Raw genomic sequence first — 17906 nt, forward strand, 5'->3', positions numbered from 1 at the left:
GGAGTAACCAAAGATATAACTTAAACCTTTGTCTTTTTGACTGAAAGCATCACTGTCCATCTTAGAAGCATTTTCTCAAAAGGACAGCACCACTAGAGCACCATCAAGTCCAAGGTAACATATTTCTTCTAAAAGTAAACCCTACAGTACTATACTTAGGGGTAAAAAAAACAGGCCTATATATTAATCATATATAACTAAAGGAATTGAGTATTTATCATCCCAAATAGCCCAAAGTGTGTTGCAGTAACAAACAAAATCTCGGTGGCTTGTAACAACGAAGGTTGATTTCCAACTTTCCATGTCCATTTCAAGTTCGCTTAAGTTCAGTTCCACATCACTTCTCCTCTGAGAACCAGGCCGATAGAGCTGGTGATCCTAGTAAAGAGAAGAGCATAGGGTGAACCATATGCTAGCTCTTAAAGCTTCTGTCTGAAGAAACATATACTATGTATGCTCACATTTCACTGACCATAGCAAGTCACATTGCCATACATGATACCAAGAAGGAAGGAAGTAAAATTGTTCTTCAGGAGAGGTAGCAGATACTAATGAACAATGATACAATCTATTGCAGTGGAGATCTTCAAACAAGGCCCTACATGAACAGGTCCTCTGTTATTTCTCTAACATCATTTCCTATTACTTGTTCATGATGCTCCTGCACCTCTAGCTTCTTCATTTTTTCCTCTTCTGCCACAGGACCTTCTGCACAGAGGTCCTGTGGCAGAAGAGGAAAAAAGGAAGAAGCTCCTCTGGCCTGGAACACATTACCCCAAACATTTACATGACTCACCTGCTTGCTTCCTTCAGGCCATAACTCCAACCTGACTTTCTCCACGAGGACTTTTCTCTCTAACATACTACACATGGTATTCATATTACTGATCATCTAGCTCCCTTACTATATTGTTAACTGCATGAAAGCAAGAATTTATATTCAAATCTGGGCCACTACCCCCTACAATAGCATCTGGAATGAGGTAGACATGAAATAATTTTGTTGAAAGAATGAACTCATAAATGAATGGGGCATTTAATTATTTCAGTTTAGCTGTTCCTCCTGTCAGCTTAGCTGTCCTTTGCTAAAAGCTGTAGGTGTGAGGCCCTCCTCTTTTCCCAAACTAGACTTCTCTTTTCTCATAAACCTGATCTCTCACATACATGAGACATTTTTTGTGTTAGGGCGATACACAGAAAAATTTATAAATTAGATATTTTGAGAGAGAGAGATTTTTTTCAGTCTGTGCCAATGAAATAGAATGTGATTTAAGGTAGGTTATTTCAACCATTTGGGCCTCAGAAAATTTAGCATAATGAAAAGAGCATGACATTTATAACCAAGATATCTGAATGTAAGCCCCAGCACTACCACTTAACCAGCTCTACCTTACCAAGATATTTTGCTTTGGTTACATTCTCTAAGCTTTATTTTCCTTTTGTTTGTTTGTTTGTCTGTTTTGCAAAATTAGGCCAGGAAAATTACCTGTTCTAGTTATTAAATTCTCAGCCTTAACCTCCAAACCTTCCACTGTGTATACTGGGCTGGAATCTGTGCATCACCTGTCTGCTTTGCTTGCTGGTACCTCTTAGGCTCTGACAATGGCAAACACTAGAGGGACACCACGGTCCTGAAGGGAGAATAAGGGAAAACTTCGTAGCTGGCAGTTCCCATGAGTCCTGCCTGCCCTTGACAGCAGCAGCAACTTTCAGTAGCAGCCACTGAATCCTGTTTTCTGGTTTCTAATACTTGCAAAGCCAGCTTCATGCTTCCTTTCTCTGCTCTAGACACAAGCACGACTTGGAACTCCCACCTCTGCAGTCTGTGCTCCTGCCCCACAGGGTCCGTCTTCCCAGCTCAGAGATGTCAGCATCAGCATAGCAGCACCACCTCCTCAGCGATCTGAATTTTGACTCCATGGGGACATCCCCTCCAAGCTCTTGAACTGTAACAGTTGCAACCTCTTCTCTTTGTTGCTTCAGTTCTAGGGGCTTTATTAAGCAGTTACCTTTAAGAAACCTTAGAATTTTCCTTTTATACTTTTCAGTAGTTAACAACTTTACACCTAGTTAAATCTTCACATTAAATTCTCTCCTGTTTTCTCTCCCCTGACATGATCTCGACTGATGCACTACCTGTCCTGTCAAAGTCGCAGGGTTATTGTGAGGATAAGATGAGATCACGTCTAGGAAAACACTGTGTACGACAGTATTATCTGAAAAATGGAATGACCGGATTGGAGTCAGTGTGGGCTTCAGGCACATCCGATAGCTTCCCCCAAATGACATATTATCCAACAGTGAGTCTAAGAGTTAAAAATAGTTAAGTCGGCAAATAACATCCCCACTCACTCATATGTGAATCAGCGGAAATACACGAAAAAAGACTGTTTTCTGCTTTAGCTTTTGAAAAGTGAGACAAGGGCATGGCACAAGTTGTACCTATGGGAGGAAGATGTGTGGGGTCCAAAGTAGAGGGGACTTTCTTTAACAGAACACATTAATCAGTGTCTGGATTTTAAAAAGGTAAAGGTAGATCTATAGCTAAGTTCCAGGCAGGAGCTATAGGGACCTGAATTGTGGAATGAATTATTCTGGAGTTGCTGAGCTGAGAGGGATGGGCAGGGATGAGGAATAGGGCTAAGTAATTTAACAGGAAGATAGAGAGACAGAGATGACAGAATCAGAATGACTTGCATCATATCACTGCAAAATTAAGGCAATCCCTTAGTCTAGTTTAGTAATAATAATTAATAATAAATGATCTGTGCTGTTGCTGTTGCTGCAAAGATACCTTGTCACACTACCTTATGCACCTTGTATGACTCGTTCGAAGTATTATGTTTGTTTGAAAATCAAGGTAAAGTGGCTAGAGGCCAGCACAAAGAAGACAGCTGGAACTAGCCATAAGAGGTGAGAGCTCAGGAAAATGAGAATCCCGGGGAGGCAGGAGTTTTAGATCTAAAAGGACCAACTAGAACTTGAGGTTCATTAAAGGACAGTAGAAACTGCCACCACTTCAGGACTGAGGCATGGAGAGAAGCTACAATCAGGGTTGAGGCATTTGGAACCACAAGTACATCTCACATAGCACAGAAGGCCTAAACAAGGAAAACTGCATACAAACCATGAATAAGTTTCATTGGTCGAGTACACAGAAGGCCCCTCTGCCTTCCTAGCTCCATCTCTATCCCAATCATCTCCTGGGGAAGTGTTCAATAAAAATTTAACTTTCTAATAATTTTATAGTTTGGAAGTAGAAAATTAATTTGCATGGTATTTGTCATCCTCTTTCTACCTCTAGCTCTTGACAACTGCCCAAACTCTCCATAACACCTTCACTGTAGTCCCACCATCCACATCTACCACATGTATTCCCTGTGTTTACCTTCCTCCGGCTTCTTTAGGACCTCGTTATCCCCTAAGATTGCCATGTCTTTTCTCTCCATGATGACACCTATTATTAATTGTTATATATCCCACCCCAGTCTATTAACAAGTCTTGTCGCACACACTCACATACATACATGTATTAAAAACAAAGCTATCTATAATAGTCATCCTACTAGATGTGAATACTGATATTGAGTACCTTTCATTTATGTGTTGGCCATACATATGTCTTCTTTGGAGAAATGTCTATTCAGATCCTTTGCCCATTTTTTAAAACAAATTATCTGTTTTTGTTGTTGTTGTTGTTGTTTTGTTTTGCTATTGTGAGTCTTATATATTTTGGATAATAAACGATGAACCCCTTACAGATACATGGTCTGCAAATATTTTTTCTCTTTCCATAATTGCCTTTTTATTGATGAGGATGTGAAGAAAAGGGAACCCTTGTACACTGTTAATTTATAATTAATTATAATTAACTACAATTAATTTACACTCATTGGTGCAAGTACTATGTAAACTAATATAAACATTCTTCAAAAAAAATTAAAAACACAATTATCATTTGATTCAACAATCCCAATTCTGGATATATATGCACAGGAATTGAAATCATGATCTTGAAAAATATCTGCACTCCCATCTTCACCGCAGCATTATTTACAATAGCCAAGACATGGAAGCAACTTAAATGTCTACTGAGTGAATGAATTAAAAAAATGTGAGAGACACATACACACACACACACACACACACACACATACATACATATTACATATACATTTACATATATACGTTTTTAGATAGATAAAAATGAAATATTATTGAGACTTACAAAAGAAAGAAATCCTGTCATTTGTGACAACATGCACAAACCTAGAGGAAAATATACAAAGTGAAATAAGTCAGACTCAGAAATACAAATACTGCATGTTCTCACTTATATGTGGAATACAAAATAGTCGAACACATAGAAGCAAAGAGTGGAATGGAACTGGGTGGGGACAGGGGAGGTGTTGATAAAAGGGTACAAAGTCCCAGTTACACAAGATAAAGAAGTTCTGGAGATCTACCGTACAGCATAGAGCCCATAGCTAACAGTACTGTTTTGTAAACTTTAAAATTTGCCAGTAGGGTAGGTCTTATGTTAAATGCTCTTACCATAAAAGGAAAAATATAAACAAAACAACAACAAAAAATAAAACGAACAAACAGAAAACCAAAGTGGTGGGAGGCAACTCTTGAAGGCAATGAGTAAGCTTATGGCATTGATTGTGAAGATGTTTTTGTGAACATATACTCATCAGTTTTGTCACTATTTTTTAGCTGTGACCAAGAGTAAGTTAAATTATTCCTCATTGGTAGGAGTCCCCAAGTCAATACATTTTTGTGGGGGGTCTTAATATTCCTTGTTTCCCACAAGCAAATGACAATTTGTTACTTCTTTTGGTCACCAGATTGCTATTACAGTAATTAAAGTCTGTAGAACTTTAAGCAGCATAAAATAATTTTGTTCTAATGGAGTACAATGGTTGGAAATTAAATTTGTGTTTGGACTTTAGGGATGTAGTTTGAAAGGATTTCTGGTTTATTTGTGCATGTATGGCCTAGCCCACAATTTTCTGGACATATTTGATGAAAGCCATGTGGACGCCTATATTTAGAACATCAGATGAGATGGCTCTGTGCCTTCTCTGAAAAAAGCCTTAGTGGAGTGTGTATGCATTGCAGTTTCTGCTATACCTTCTGGAACCTCAGAGAGAAGGACATGATTGGCTTGACTAGAAGAGACAGAGATCTGACTTCACAGTGACCACAGACCGTAAGGAAACACTGTCTCCCCACTAATCCACCCACATGAGCACAGCTTCCAGGTGGGGAAGACCTGTAGTGCTTTACCTTCCTTTAGGCTAGGGACTTCCTTTCTTTCCGGCTCAGGTAAGTGAGGCAGTGGAAGGAAGGCAGGAAGTTTTTATTTTCCTCAGAGGAAAATACTTCTGAGGTCATACTTCTGAGAGTTTTGTTGTTCTGTTTTTTTTTTTTTTAGACATTGAGCTAAGCATTTTGTAACTACCTTTCCATGTAGAGAGAAAATAAAACAGCATTTGGAAGGATTCTCCTCTGTGGAACTCATAATATTGAAGTCAATCATTTCCTCCCCAAAACTCTCATTTAATTCCATTATCACTCCCCTTTATACATGAGAAAACTGAGGCTTGGGAATTTATCCATGCGACAACTGTACAACTTGTAATGGTCAAACTGGGTTTTGACTAAAGGTCTAAACTACTCCACAATCGGAGATGCCTTGTGGACTGAAAGAAGGCAACTTTGCTACCTAATGGAGGTCCAACAGTCTGACACTCTATTTAGGTCATGCCCTTCCAGAGTGTCTATCAATATATCTTTTATAAGCACTGATAATTTGAAGTTTGTTTTCAACATTTATTCTTCATTCTCCTGTTATTTATCTATAGTAACTAGCTAATCAGACTTTACTTCAATAAACATGGTCACCTTGGTTGTAGATGCAGAGACTGTATGAATAGGAGAAAAACAGAAGAAAGAAAGATTTTGACAAGACAAAGAAGTAAGGGCGGTGGAACCTACTAAGACAGATTTTGGTTTTGTAGTGTTGGAATGTTATACAATGTAGGGGTACTCTCTTTAAGATAAAGTTCAAAATTGAAAATATAAAAATCAGTACAAAATCAGTAATTATAATGAGAGAATAAATACAAAATTGTGAATTTAAAAGCTCAGACAAATATCAAAATGATCACAAAATCCAGAAAACACTAATCATGCTTTTATGGACTCGCTACTTTTTCCCCTACATTTCTTGGCTGCATTATCCTTGTCCTCGCAACAATTATGTAGTATCATTTTCTATAGAGAAAACAGAGATAAAAATTAGATTTTTTTCTAACATGATTAACCAAAATCTGTCTTTATTGTTGACAGCTCAGGTACATAAAACATAGAAAATTGCACACATGTTCACTGTTTTTAGTACTGCTGTAAGTTTGTTCCCTACAAACACAGGAATACTAGTAAACTCAACTTTCTTTGATTCTCATAAAAATTATACTGCTTTTATAATTACATAGTTTTCCCTGGTAAGTATTATTTCTGACAGGAGAGAACGTACATTTTGATGAGACATAAACTAAATAAATACTTAAATTTTTAGATATGTATTCATCAGAAGAACTTTTCATAGAATAGGTTTTGGTCTGTACGTTCATACTGTGTTCATCCTCCACTAACCTCATATTTCCAGTGCTGAGGGTTGCAGATACCTTTTTTTCTCTCCATAGGATTGCTCTTCCTGATGCATTATCTCAGTATAGCAGTGCAGTGGGCCCTCAGAGAATTCCCAGAAGTCATTCCTATACAAGGACAGCAACCAATAATGTAATTATACGTGGAAGTGACTGCAAACTCCATAAATCAATCTCATTTGATACAGACTGAATATATATCCAACTCAACTTTCTTTAAGCTGGACCTCCAAAATGCCCTCGACTACTCCAGTGACGTGAAAGGAATAAAGAGAAGTCAAAGTCAAAAGTGAGTAGAATTAAGCTAAAAGATCTTACCTTTATAAATCTTTCAAATAGATAATTCAGTTTAAACACATTCCTAGATCCCTCCCAGGCATGAATCCTTATCTGGGCACTTAAAATAATTGCTTTTTAATGTAAAATTTTTATTGAAGATAACTTTCCTTCTCCTCAAATCTTAAGTATATGTTTTGATAAATTTTCACATGTATTTATTCATATGACTAATACTCAGATAAAAAAAAAAAACAGAACATAATCATTTTTCCAGATCACTTCTTGTTCCATCTCCATCACTATCCCTGACAGAGTTAACAACTAATCTGACTTCTAAAATCATAGTTTAGGTTTATCTGTTTTTGAACTTTATATAGATTTATACAATATGTACTCCTATGTCTGATTTCTTTATCTTGATATATTTGTGAAATTGACTTACATTGTTGCATATGATAGTTCCTTCATTTTTATTGCTGTATAAGCTTTCATTGTATGAATATGCTACAATTTATATACTCATTTTATGATTAATAGGCATTTTGGTAGTTTCCAGAAGATCTATTACTAACAATGCTGCTATATGTCTTTGGGTGTAGAATGCAATTTAGATAATTATACATCAAGAGTGATAATTGCTGGGTCATAGAGTTTTGTTGTTCAGCGTTAGAAGATACTGCCTAAAACTTTCCCAAAATGTACCGATTCACACATATCTTGACTGAAACTTAGTAATATCTGTCTTTTTAATTTTAGATGTTATGGAGGGTTTATTTATAGTATTATCAAAATGTTATAATTGGCATTTCCATGATGATCAATTAAGTTTACCACATTTTCATATGATTATTGGATATCCTCTTCTGTAAAACATCTACTTAAGTCTTTTGGCCATTTTTCTATTTGATTTTCCTTTTCTTATATATTTATCACAGTGTGTTATATTTTATGGATATTCTTAGATTGGTTGCATTTTTAAAGAAGCACCTAAATGAAGTTAAAATCTTCACCAAGCTGAAATATTTTAAATACTTCTTTTATAGTTTTCACATTTCTATGAAAGTAGATAGGAGTTTTTAAATAATTTGCTTCCAGCCATGGTACAGAGCTTTGCATTCACCTTCAGAACCATGTTCTTTTTTAAGGCTGTCACAAAATAAACTTACTTCTGCACAGCAAAAAAATAAATAAATAAATAAATACTAAATAAGAGTTTAACTAGATGATTTATGAAATAGCAAACACCTATAACAATTCATCCTAATAAGAGGTTTTATTTTCACTGTAACCTTACACAATATTTAATATAACATCTAATCAAATAACTTTTAATAATATATGTACTAGCATAATAAAAAATGTAATTTCACTTAAAAAAAACAAAGAAGTTTTAAGTGCATTTGTAAAAACAAAAGTTATGACTTAGATGGAAAGCAAGTGACTATGTTTAATACCATAACTTAGGAAAACATTTGCATTTTCATATTTTTTAAGAACTAATTTTTTTCATTCTTATTTATAATCACTAAAAAATATATGTCATAGAAAATTGTATATAATACTACATAAAGATCCTACTCCAGTTAGAATATTGAGAATTGTATGTTTTCATTGTCTAAATCCTCAAATGCCTTGAAAGAAGGTTATTATAAACACACCTTTTTTTTTTAGACAGGAAAGAACTATTTTTTTTTTTTTTTTAATTATGGTCTTTTCTTTACTGACATTTCTTAATGAGTTTACTTTATTTGGTCAGAATTGAAAGAAATTTTCAATGTGATATTTTGAATATCTAATATGTTTACAAATTTAATAAAATTCCCAAACTAAAACATTCCAGATTTTATTATGATTTTTTCTTCATGCTTCTGTAGGAACTCTAATAGTTCTCCAGAGTATTAGACTGTTTTTTGGCGTAGTGCTAACAAAATGAATATTGCCAGAATGTTACTATTCCTCTAGTTTTCTATTTTTTTATGTTTCTTATTTCTTCTAAATACTTACTCTACATGGCTGAAAGATATTCACTTCATCAATTGTCACTAGACATAATCAAAACTGAAAGAAGTTATATTCAATACGCTTCTCTTGGGGTAAAATAATTCAAATAAGTTCTCCTCGAAAGCAGAACAGGAGCAGAGTGTGGGAGAAGAAGACGTATTTGTTATAAACCTGGCCTCCTAAAAAGTATAAAAGAAAAAATATGACATAAATGATGAATTATCAACAATATTGTTATTTTGTTTTTACAAATTTAAAATTCATACACATTTGTCTTATCCAAAGAACTCAAAGATAATTTCCAGCTGGCTATAATGGAACCCATGCAGAGAATATTAATCAAAATAAATTCAAAATTTTGGGAACCATTGCTTTCTTTTATGCAGAAAGTCGCATTGCTGGTTTCTCCTCCTATAGTTTATACAAAGCAGGAATAAAAAAAATAAGAACAAAGACTATAGAAGATGTAAAGATATGAGAATTGCAGTTAATTTTTGTCGCATGTCTGAGCACAGGGGGAAAAAAACACCTCCTAGAACTGAAAATTATTAACATTTAGATTCTATATTCCTTCTTTTTAAGTTCATTCGTAAGAAGGTCAAAAGCAAAAGGCTTTTTTTAACTTTACAGGTTGGATTGCCCTAGGCTTTGAAAATGTGTTTTAAACAAGAGAGTGAATCATTATGGACGAGCAGATTGGATTTGCAAGTATTTGACTGTTTTGGTACTTCATGCCTGAATGTTTTCCAACTCTCTGTACCATAGATGCTTCCCACACATTGAAATGTCTTACAGTTGTATTCAGAGTAAAAGAAACCAGGCAAGGAATTCTATCTTCCAAAGAGAGTCTCACTATATATAACATTCATTTGGTTGTCAAAACAGAAAAGGGCTGCCTGACAAATGTCTAAATATCACAGTGTTCATGTAGGCCCATTGTCTGAGGTTTGTGTTTTACATTTACATTAAAACATGTTTATTATATTTATTGCTCATATAAAGGTTTTTTTTTTTCATTTTAGTTTTAAGTGATGTGTATACTATTTTTTTGCAGTTATGAAAACTTACATTTTATGCAGTAAAGATGAATTAGTTATTGTTAGTGAAGTGGAGTTTCATATATTCAAGGGGAAGAAACATATATAAAAAAACTTTTATATTATTTGACTCATAGCTTTTAGTAATGGAAGAATATTGTTTCTCTTTTCCAGATTATTATCACAGGTAGAACCTTTAAAGGTCTGTGTTCCTCTGCTACAAATAAAATTAAATATTAAACTTTTAAGTCTGTAAATTTTGCTTGGAATAGAATTAGAGCTTAAAAGATATAATAGAATATTCTAAAGGTTTTAGGTGCATCAAATTCTGCACATATACAAACTCAGGGAAATGTATGAGGTAAGCAAAGTTAGGTTTTAGAGTCCCATTATCTGTTTTTGTGCCCTTTTCATTTCCTTTCTAAGGTCCCTGATTTCCTAGATGTCCAATATTCTATTTTCATGTTAGTTCCTTTCTTCCTTGACAGAAAGCTATATAATTGATTAGTTCTTTCAAAAAGAGGGATAATTCTTTTTTTATCTTCAAGATTCCTTGAACTATTTGAATTTAAATAAAATTTTCTGGGAAAATATGTTGTTTAATCCAAAGAAATACAACTTTAGGGGTGGCTCCATAATGTAGCAGTTAGCATGTCTATTTTACATGCAGAAGGTCCTGGGTTCATGCCCCAGGTGGAGCCACGGACCATATCCCATGTGCGCCAGCCCAGGTGCACAGGGCTCCCCAGTGTGCTGGGGCGCCAGGCCCGCGGGTGTGCCCCAAGTGCTGGGAGGAGATGCCCTACCTTCAGAGATCCGGTTCGTAAGGGGAGAGATGGCAACATCCACAGGTCAAGGGTGGAAGTGTGTGGGAGGGGGAATTAAAGAGGGGAAAAAAAAAAAAGAAATACAACTTTGATGTATAGATTGCCTCCTTCCTCCTTTCCTCCCTTCTTTCCTTCTTCCCTCCTTCCTTCCTTCCTTCAAGTCAGAGCAAATTTGTCTCATGTAGGCTGTGAACATAAAGTGTAGATTGACGGATCTTAGTAAAGGCTAAGTGGAAAGTATTAAACACAAAGAAGTCAAGAACTTGATTTTGTGATGATAGCTCAGGCTCTGAACAAAAAGTAAGACAAGAGGGAGACTTGGAGCTTGTATACAGATTTAAAACACAGTTTACAAGAAGACTTTAAAGACTGGAGTTGAAGAATGGACACTGTAGAGTTATCTTGTCCCTAGGCTAGTAGCATCTAGAAAAAAATCTATTGTCCTAGACAAATGCTTTAGAACAGAATTAAAATCTGCACAGAGCTCCCAGCCCAGGCCCAATTAGTGTGAACAAATTCTTTTCGCTTTTAAAGATCGTGACTATATTTGGTTCTTCTAGAAATGGCACCTATTCTGAACATAAGGGAACACTGAGGAGCTTCTAAAAAGCTCTCCTAATTCTTGTTTACAGTTAATATCTGCCAGGAATGGTCAGGGACCTAACGAAGAACTCTTGAAAATCTCAGGTACTTTCCCATTTAAATAAAGTATCCATTTTTTAATATAAAGGTTTTCCTGGTGCAAAATGGCTTACTTACTTACATGTTTACTCACCTGTTTGTTCATTCGTTTATATGCTGAAGTAATAATTATTTTACTTGTACTCTAAGTGATGGGATACAGTGCTGACCAAGACAAATAAGATTCCTGTCCTCATAGAAGGATCTGGTTAGTGGACAAGTAAGTAATTTATACCACTCAGTTGTAACTATTAATGAAAAGTTCTTATTTCAACATGATAACTAAAGACCTAAGCTTTGTAAAAGGGCATATGTAAAATAAGTTATTCACGAATACTCAATAATATCTTATAATTAACAGTACTAAATACAACAAAAATCATAGAATTCAATAAAGGCATATAGTTTTAGAAAAGATTAAGGAAAATCATATCTGTATTACCCATCATAGATTGCATTACCTGGTTTAATGAAGTCAGATGCAATATTTAAGAATTTACCTCTGTATATAGGTAACTAAATTAAGAATTCAAGATTAAAAGAGATAATTTGATTTTTTTTTATTTGCATTTTTATAATGACCAACTAATATCTGGAGATTTCATCTTTTGTGTCATTATACTTAAAGATTATTGTAAAATCTAGCATTGTAAGGCATATATTAAAATATTTTCAAAGAAATTTCAAGTCACTTGTGAATCATACTAAGTCTTTTCATAAGTATGGTAGCAACTTAGGGCAATACTGAATTTTAATGCAGGCTACTTTCCTGTTTTATTAGAAAGGTGGGATCCTTTAAGTGAAAAAAGCCACTCTAAACATCAGTATATGACATAATACTGTGGTTAAGACTTAGACTTTGATATCATTAAACTCTTTCTAAAAGTCTGCTGTACGGAATGCCTTTCTCTACTCTGTCTAGCGAGAGCATTTAAGATCCAGCTCAAATTTATTTCTGACCACAACAATAGGAACAGAGTGAGTTCTTAAAAAAGAATTGAATGCTTGACCATATCAGTTTTGAAACAGAAAAGTTAAAATTCCCTAGCAACTTTAGGAACTTATCAATTTATCTTTTTGTCATTTTTTCTATGTATTTTATAAAGCAATGTTGACAGACACATACAGATTCATGATTCAAAAATTCTTAGTGAATTTTTAATTTTATCATTAAGTAACAACCCTCTTAAAATCAATAACGATTTTGTTCTTTTAAGTATATTTTGTATGATAATAATGCTACCCTAGGATTTTTTGTTAAATATCTCACTTGAAATGTGTGTGTGTATGTGCACTTATGCTCATGTGTATGTATATGTAGATATAATCCATTTGCTTTCAATTTTTCTGTGTCAACGTTTAGATGTATTATAACTATTGTTATAACAGTATAAATGGATTTTCTTTTCTACTCATTTCAGAATCTTTAACAGGCAAAGTAGCTCATTTCTGTATACTGTGATTACTGATATAGAAGCTAATATATCTTACCTTCCTTTTAATGATTTTTATTTAATTCATTATATATGGTTTTCTTTACCTCATTTAATCTTTTTTAAAAGATTGATTAAGTATACTTTATTCTTTTTTTCTTTACAGCTTTAGTATGTATAAGGATAGAATGTATAAATTCTGCTTTATATTTTTACCATATATACATTGGTTAGCAAAGTCTATATCTACTTTATATTTCTAAATTCCTCCTGAACAATAAAAATCACTTTAAACCTCAGTTTACTACTATCTTTCATATTAATGTTTTCTATTATTTTAGTTTTATTTTTAAATGTTTACAGAGGTAGAGGCCCCAAACAGGGTTTATTTGGTCTGTCATATTGCCAGAATTCCCAAAGTTTATTTCAAACAACTTAATCAATTATGATCTACTAATATTGTTTCTGCTGTTTTCTGGACATATTACTTAAACTGTGTTCTACCTGATTAAAGTTATTTACTGAGTACACACTATGTTCAATGTTTGGCAATAGAATAGAGAGATAAATAAGATATGAATCACACACTTAAGAAGGCTTTAACAAAGTATATATTGGCCTCCTTCATTCCAGATAAGTCGATATAACTATTCCTACCTGCCATATTATAATACCTGTCATAGTGTCTTGCTTACATGATCTTGCTTAGCCAGTATTTTTGATCGAGTGGAAAGTAAGTCCAGGGAGTGATGACATATTCATAACTTAATGGGCTAGTTCTACCTCAGCAGAGAGATATTAATACATGCTCCCTAAGACAGATAGAGATGATATACTGCACCCTCAAGCCCTCTACCATTTCAGCCAAGTTTTCATCTCTAAAGGAAGAATTCCAGGACACGCATAACAGCCTGACTGGTCTCATTGCAGGTTGCTGGGAAAAGTGCTTGTGCAGTCTCTTCAAAGATGCTTTAATGATTTTCCTGCAAAGGCGCCTCCACTGCATCATTGCCAAATGAAAAGATTACTAGTGGCTCCTCTCCAGTTTGAGGCAGGCCAGTTTCCTCTGAGAGCTATATGGTTTAGGCTAGTTGGTTAATTAACAAGCACTTAACAAGCATCTACTGTGTGTGGAGCACTCTGTGCAATTCTGCTCACCACCTATGCAAAGCCTGCTCACACATTTAAGCTCAGCTCCAATCTCTGCTCCTTTGCCTCTTCTACTGATTCTAACCCATGTTGATATTCCCTATTGAAATGATCATCTGAACCATTTGGCATTTTAATATATTTTTTAATGATTTCGTTCTTTATTAATATCTAAATGTAAGCTTTAATTTTTTGGCACAATTTTAAGCACAAGGACTTCATTTTTCTATTGTTGTTTATTATGGCTGAGGCTTATTTGGTGATTAATTTGTTGTTACTTAAGATACTATTTCCTAAAATGTGTAACAGCATATTATTCCTTAAGATATTCTAGGAAAAAGGGCAGTGGTGGTAGTCTATGAGGTTGAGTACGTTAGTGAAGTGCTGCACCCTATTTCTTTCCTCTTGAAAACGCATAATATAATTTGACAACAAGTAAGACTTTGAAAATTCATGAGTTAAAGATATATTACCTAGGTATTTTCTAAACTTAATCCATTCCTTCTTTAATGCAATCAGATTTAATCTTTAGGAATTATATCTGAATTTAGGTATCTGAATTAAGAATCAATATTTAAGGTAACAATTTCAATTTGATTTGATTTGATTTTTACAATGACAGTATGGATATTTTTAAATGGATATTTTAACTTTTCATATAGGTCAAATGAAAGTTATTCTCTTCCTTTATTGAATGTCATTTAGCATTCCTTAAAACCAGCATTCTACAGAATAATTTTGAGGAAATATATTTTTGCACTACAGCCAATGATTATTGCCAGTAGTATAATCAAGGTAAATGCTACATCTGGGAGACAGCATCTGTTTAGCTCATGGCTGTGGTGTTTGGAATATCCTTGAAGATGTCCAATAACTTTGTGCAGGTCATGGGTTAAGTTTTCTTACTTAGCTCTTGAAGCTATATGAGTGACACAAGAAAAAGAAGTGTGACATCTATCACCCTAATGATAGAGTTCATTCAGTTGATCAGATTATCTCTGTCACAGTCCTTTTCTTGAATAGAGAGGTGCTGTCATTTGGTCTAATAGCTCTTGTGTAGGGTCCTCCAATAAACTCAGAAGACATTACACTAGACAGTTTCCTTGTCATCAGACTGAAACAACAAGCAAGTCCACAACAGTGTTTAGTCTCACTGGATATATTCTGTGTAATATTGTGCCTGAAAAGTCAGCAGGGAGAAAATTACTCTAATGGAAGTGGTGTTTCTTCTATGTTAAAGTTTTCAGATAAATGCCTATAGAGTTTAAAAAACATACAGTAATTGATGATATGCCTTACTCCTGATAATATTAGTTAGTAAGTAATTTTTTGCCAGGTTTCTCCATTGTAAAATTTCTGCTTTTCCTTTTGAAATTAGTAACTATTTTGTGGGGAGGTACTTTGAGACTACGAAAAATTTTTTCTCATACTTTCATCCACTTCTTTGAGCATTAATTGATGACTCTTACCTGTAATACCTATTAGTATAATGTATACCAAGTGTCAAATTTTATCATTCCTCCTATATTTATTATTTGACATTCTATTGTAAGGAAGAGCTGTCCCTTTTATACCATTTAGTTGTTTATGGTTTTAAGTACTTACTTACTCAATATAAAGTCATGGATAGTTGTGGGTTTTCCATTGCTTATCACTGTGTAGTTTTCCCCTCAAATTGTCTCATCTTTAGCTATTGGGAGCTTCCTTAAGTTGGTATCTATGACCCCCATCCTTTATTTGTTGTAACATTTTCTTTCTTTTTTTTAGCACTTTAAGATATTCCAGACTCATCTTTTACTTCCTCAGTAATTTCTCAGCTCTAGAAACTACCATTTTTTCAAGAGTTTTTGTTTCTTTTGGGAAATTGTTTATAGAAACCACTATCTAGGCATACAGTTTTCTCATTGCTGTTATACCTTTTCAGTGAATATGGGTAGAAAATTTTCATATGGATAGTAACCCACATATATATGCACATCTACATCTGTTTATCTATTGACGTTGTTTATAATAAAATCCATGAGTTTCAACTGATATTTCAAATTCCAATCCATCATCACACAGTTCATTCTAGCCTTTCCTTTTCCTTATTTGTAACTCCTTTCTCTGATAGTGAGAAACCTGGGTCTCATTACCCACCATCTATTTCTATAAGATACATTCACAGAAGATAGTTTCAGAATTGCTAATCTATAACCCAGTGAAAATCAAATTTACTAACTGGAATATATCATTTGTGTAGTTATTTTTTAAATCTTAAAATATCTTGTCAAAATATTTTTACGAAGTTTCTTAGTCTATTTTTCTGCTACACCTTCAGTAGGGCCCGCGTTATTCATTTGTAATAAGATTAGATTTATTTGTTTTTTTTGTATTCCATTTTTGGTCATTCCCTCATATCCTATTTGAGTTTAATTATTTATTGGTTCTGTTTATGAAATATTGCTATGATTCTAAGATGCAGAACTACACATAAAGGTATACTCAGAGAAATTTCTCTTCTTCCCCTTCTATTCTTCTAACCCACTCCCATTCCCCATTCTTTCCACTCTGTTCCCACCACCCCTGTAACCCACCTCATTTTTTTCTATATTTTATTATCTGAGTTACTTTTTAAAAAATAAGCAGATATAATTTTCTTGTTTACTTTTCCTTCTTTATAAAGGCTGCATACTATATTCTTTCACACTTTGCTTTTTACACTTAAAAATACATCTTGAAAATTACTCCATGTAAGTTAATAGAGAACTTCCTCATTCATTTTTACATCTTTGTATAGAGTGCCCAACATTCTTAAATTTTCATACATGCAAACTGTGAGAATGACTAATTTCATTAATTGATTGTGATGACTATTTACATTCAGATAAAAAAAAAAAAGCCACATGACTAGCTGCCTGAAATTTTATCTCCTCCCTGGCTTCATGAATCAGGAAAACATACATGTCTCTAACTTGGTCTCACGCACATGCTCTGGCTAGTGTTTATCACTCTCTTCCTTCCTGTTACTTCTTGCTTCAGTTGTCTTTTGCTTCATCTTGTGATCTCCTGTTTGAATTCGAGTCATTAATTTCTGGTTCTCCCACTGTCTTGTTCCAGGCACCTTCCATCAATATTGGTTCCACCTTGGCAGCATCATGAGTCCCAGCCTGTGTCAGTTTCACTGTAAACTCCCCTGGCCATGGTAGTCTTTCTTTTACAATGAGACAGAGTCTCGCTAATCCAGATGACTCCACTCCAGATTCTATCTTTTGTCTCTGACTTCTCTAAAGCACTCATTCCTAATAAAATATCTGGTTTTGTCCAATTTGCAGAATAAGGTTTTAAAATTTAGCACATTTTTAAAAAAGAGGCTTACTTCTTTATTTTACTATATTTTTGCAATGCTTTTACATTATTCACTTAAGATACTGCTAAAACAGCTCTCTTTAAATTCGTCCATCATAGTAAATGTTTTCACTTCATAGAAACCTACTGAAATGGAAAGTATTTTGAAAATAAATGAAATATAGACTATTTTGAAGACTATGCATGGCCAGATTAAGCATATCTTGATAGCTTGGAAATTCCTGATACTTTAAAGGTATGAAGGGGAAATATATATATATATATATATATATATATATATACACATATATATATATATGTATATATATATATATAAAATTCTGTGCTAGAAAGAATTAAAATTCTTAGTCTCCCACATCTTCCTTCATTTTTACAGATGCAGTGATTAAGATCCTGATTAATTATTCCAAGAAGTCGAATTCATGGGGAAAAAAAGCAAACTTTCCAATTATCCGAATAACTCTGAACACACAC

At 34.0% G+C, this 17906-nt stretch overlaps 1 long non-coding RNA gene across 1 annotated transcript; it reads right to left on the reverse strand.

The window, feature by feature from the left end:
- Positions 1 to 200: 200 nt before the first annotated feature.
- Positions 201 to 17682, reverse strand: LOC120617109 (uncharacterized). Its single transcript, XR_005656773.1, has 6 exons — positions 10801 to 17682; positions 8961 to 9136; positions 6664 to 6785; positions 4229 to 4269; positions 1815 to 1992; positions 201 to 378 (listed from the first exon to the last, which is right to left on the reverse strand). It is a non-coding gene; the product is annotated as an uncharacterized LOC120617109 (long non-coding RNA).
- Between the last annotated feature and the right edge of the window lie 224 nt (positions 17683 to 17906).

This window comes from Pteropus medius, unplaced genomic scaffold, assembly GCF_902729225.1.
Source record: "Pteropus medius unplaced genomic scaffold, Ma_sr-lr_union100, whole genome shotgun sequence".
Classification (NCBI taxonomy): Eukaryota; Metazoa; Chordata; class Mammalia; order Chiroptera; family Pteropodidae; genus Pteropus; species Pteropus medius.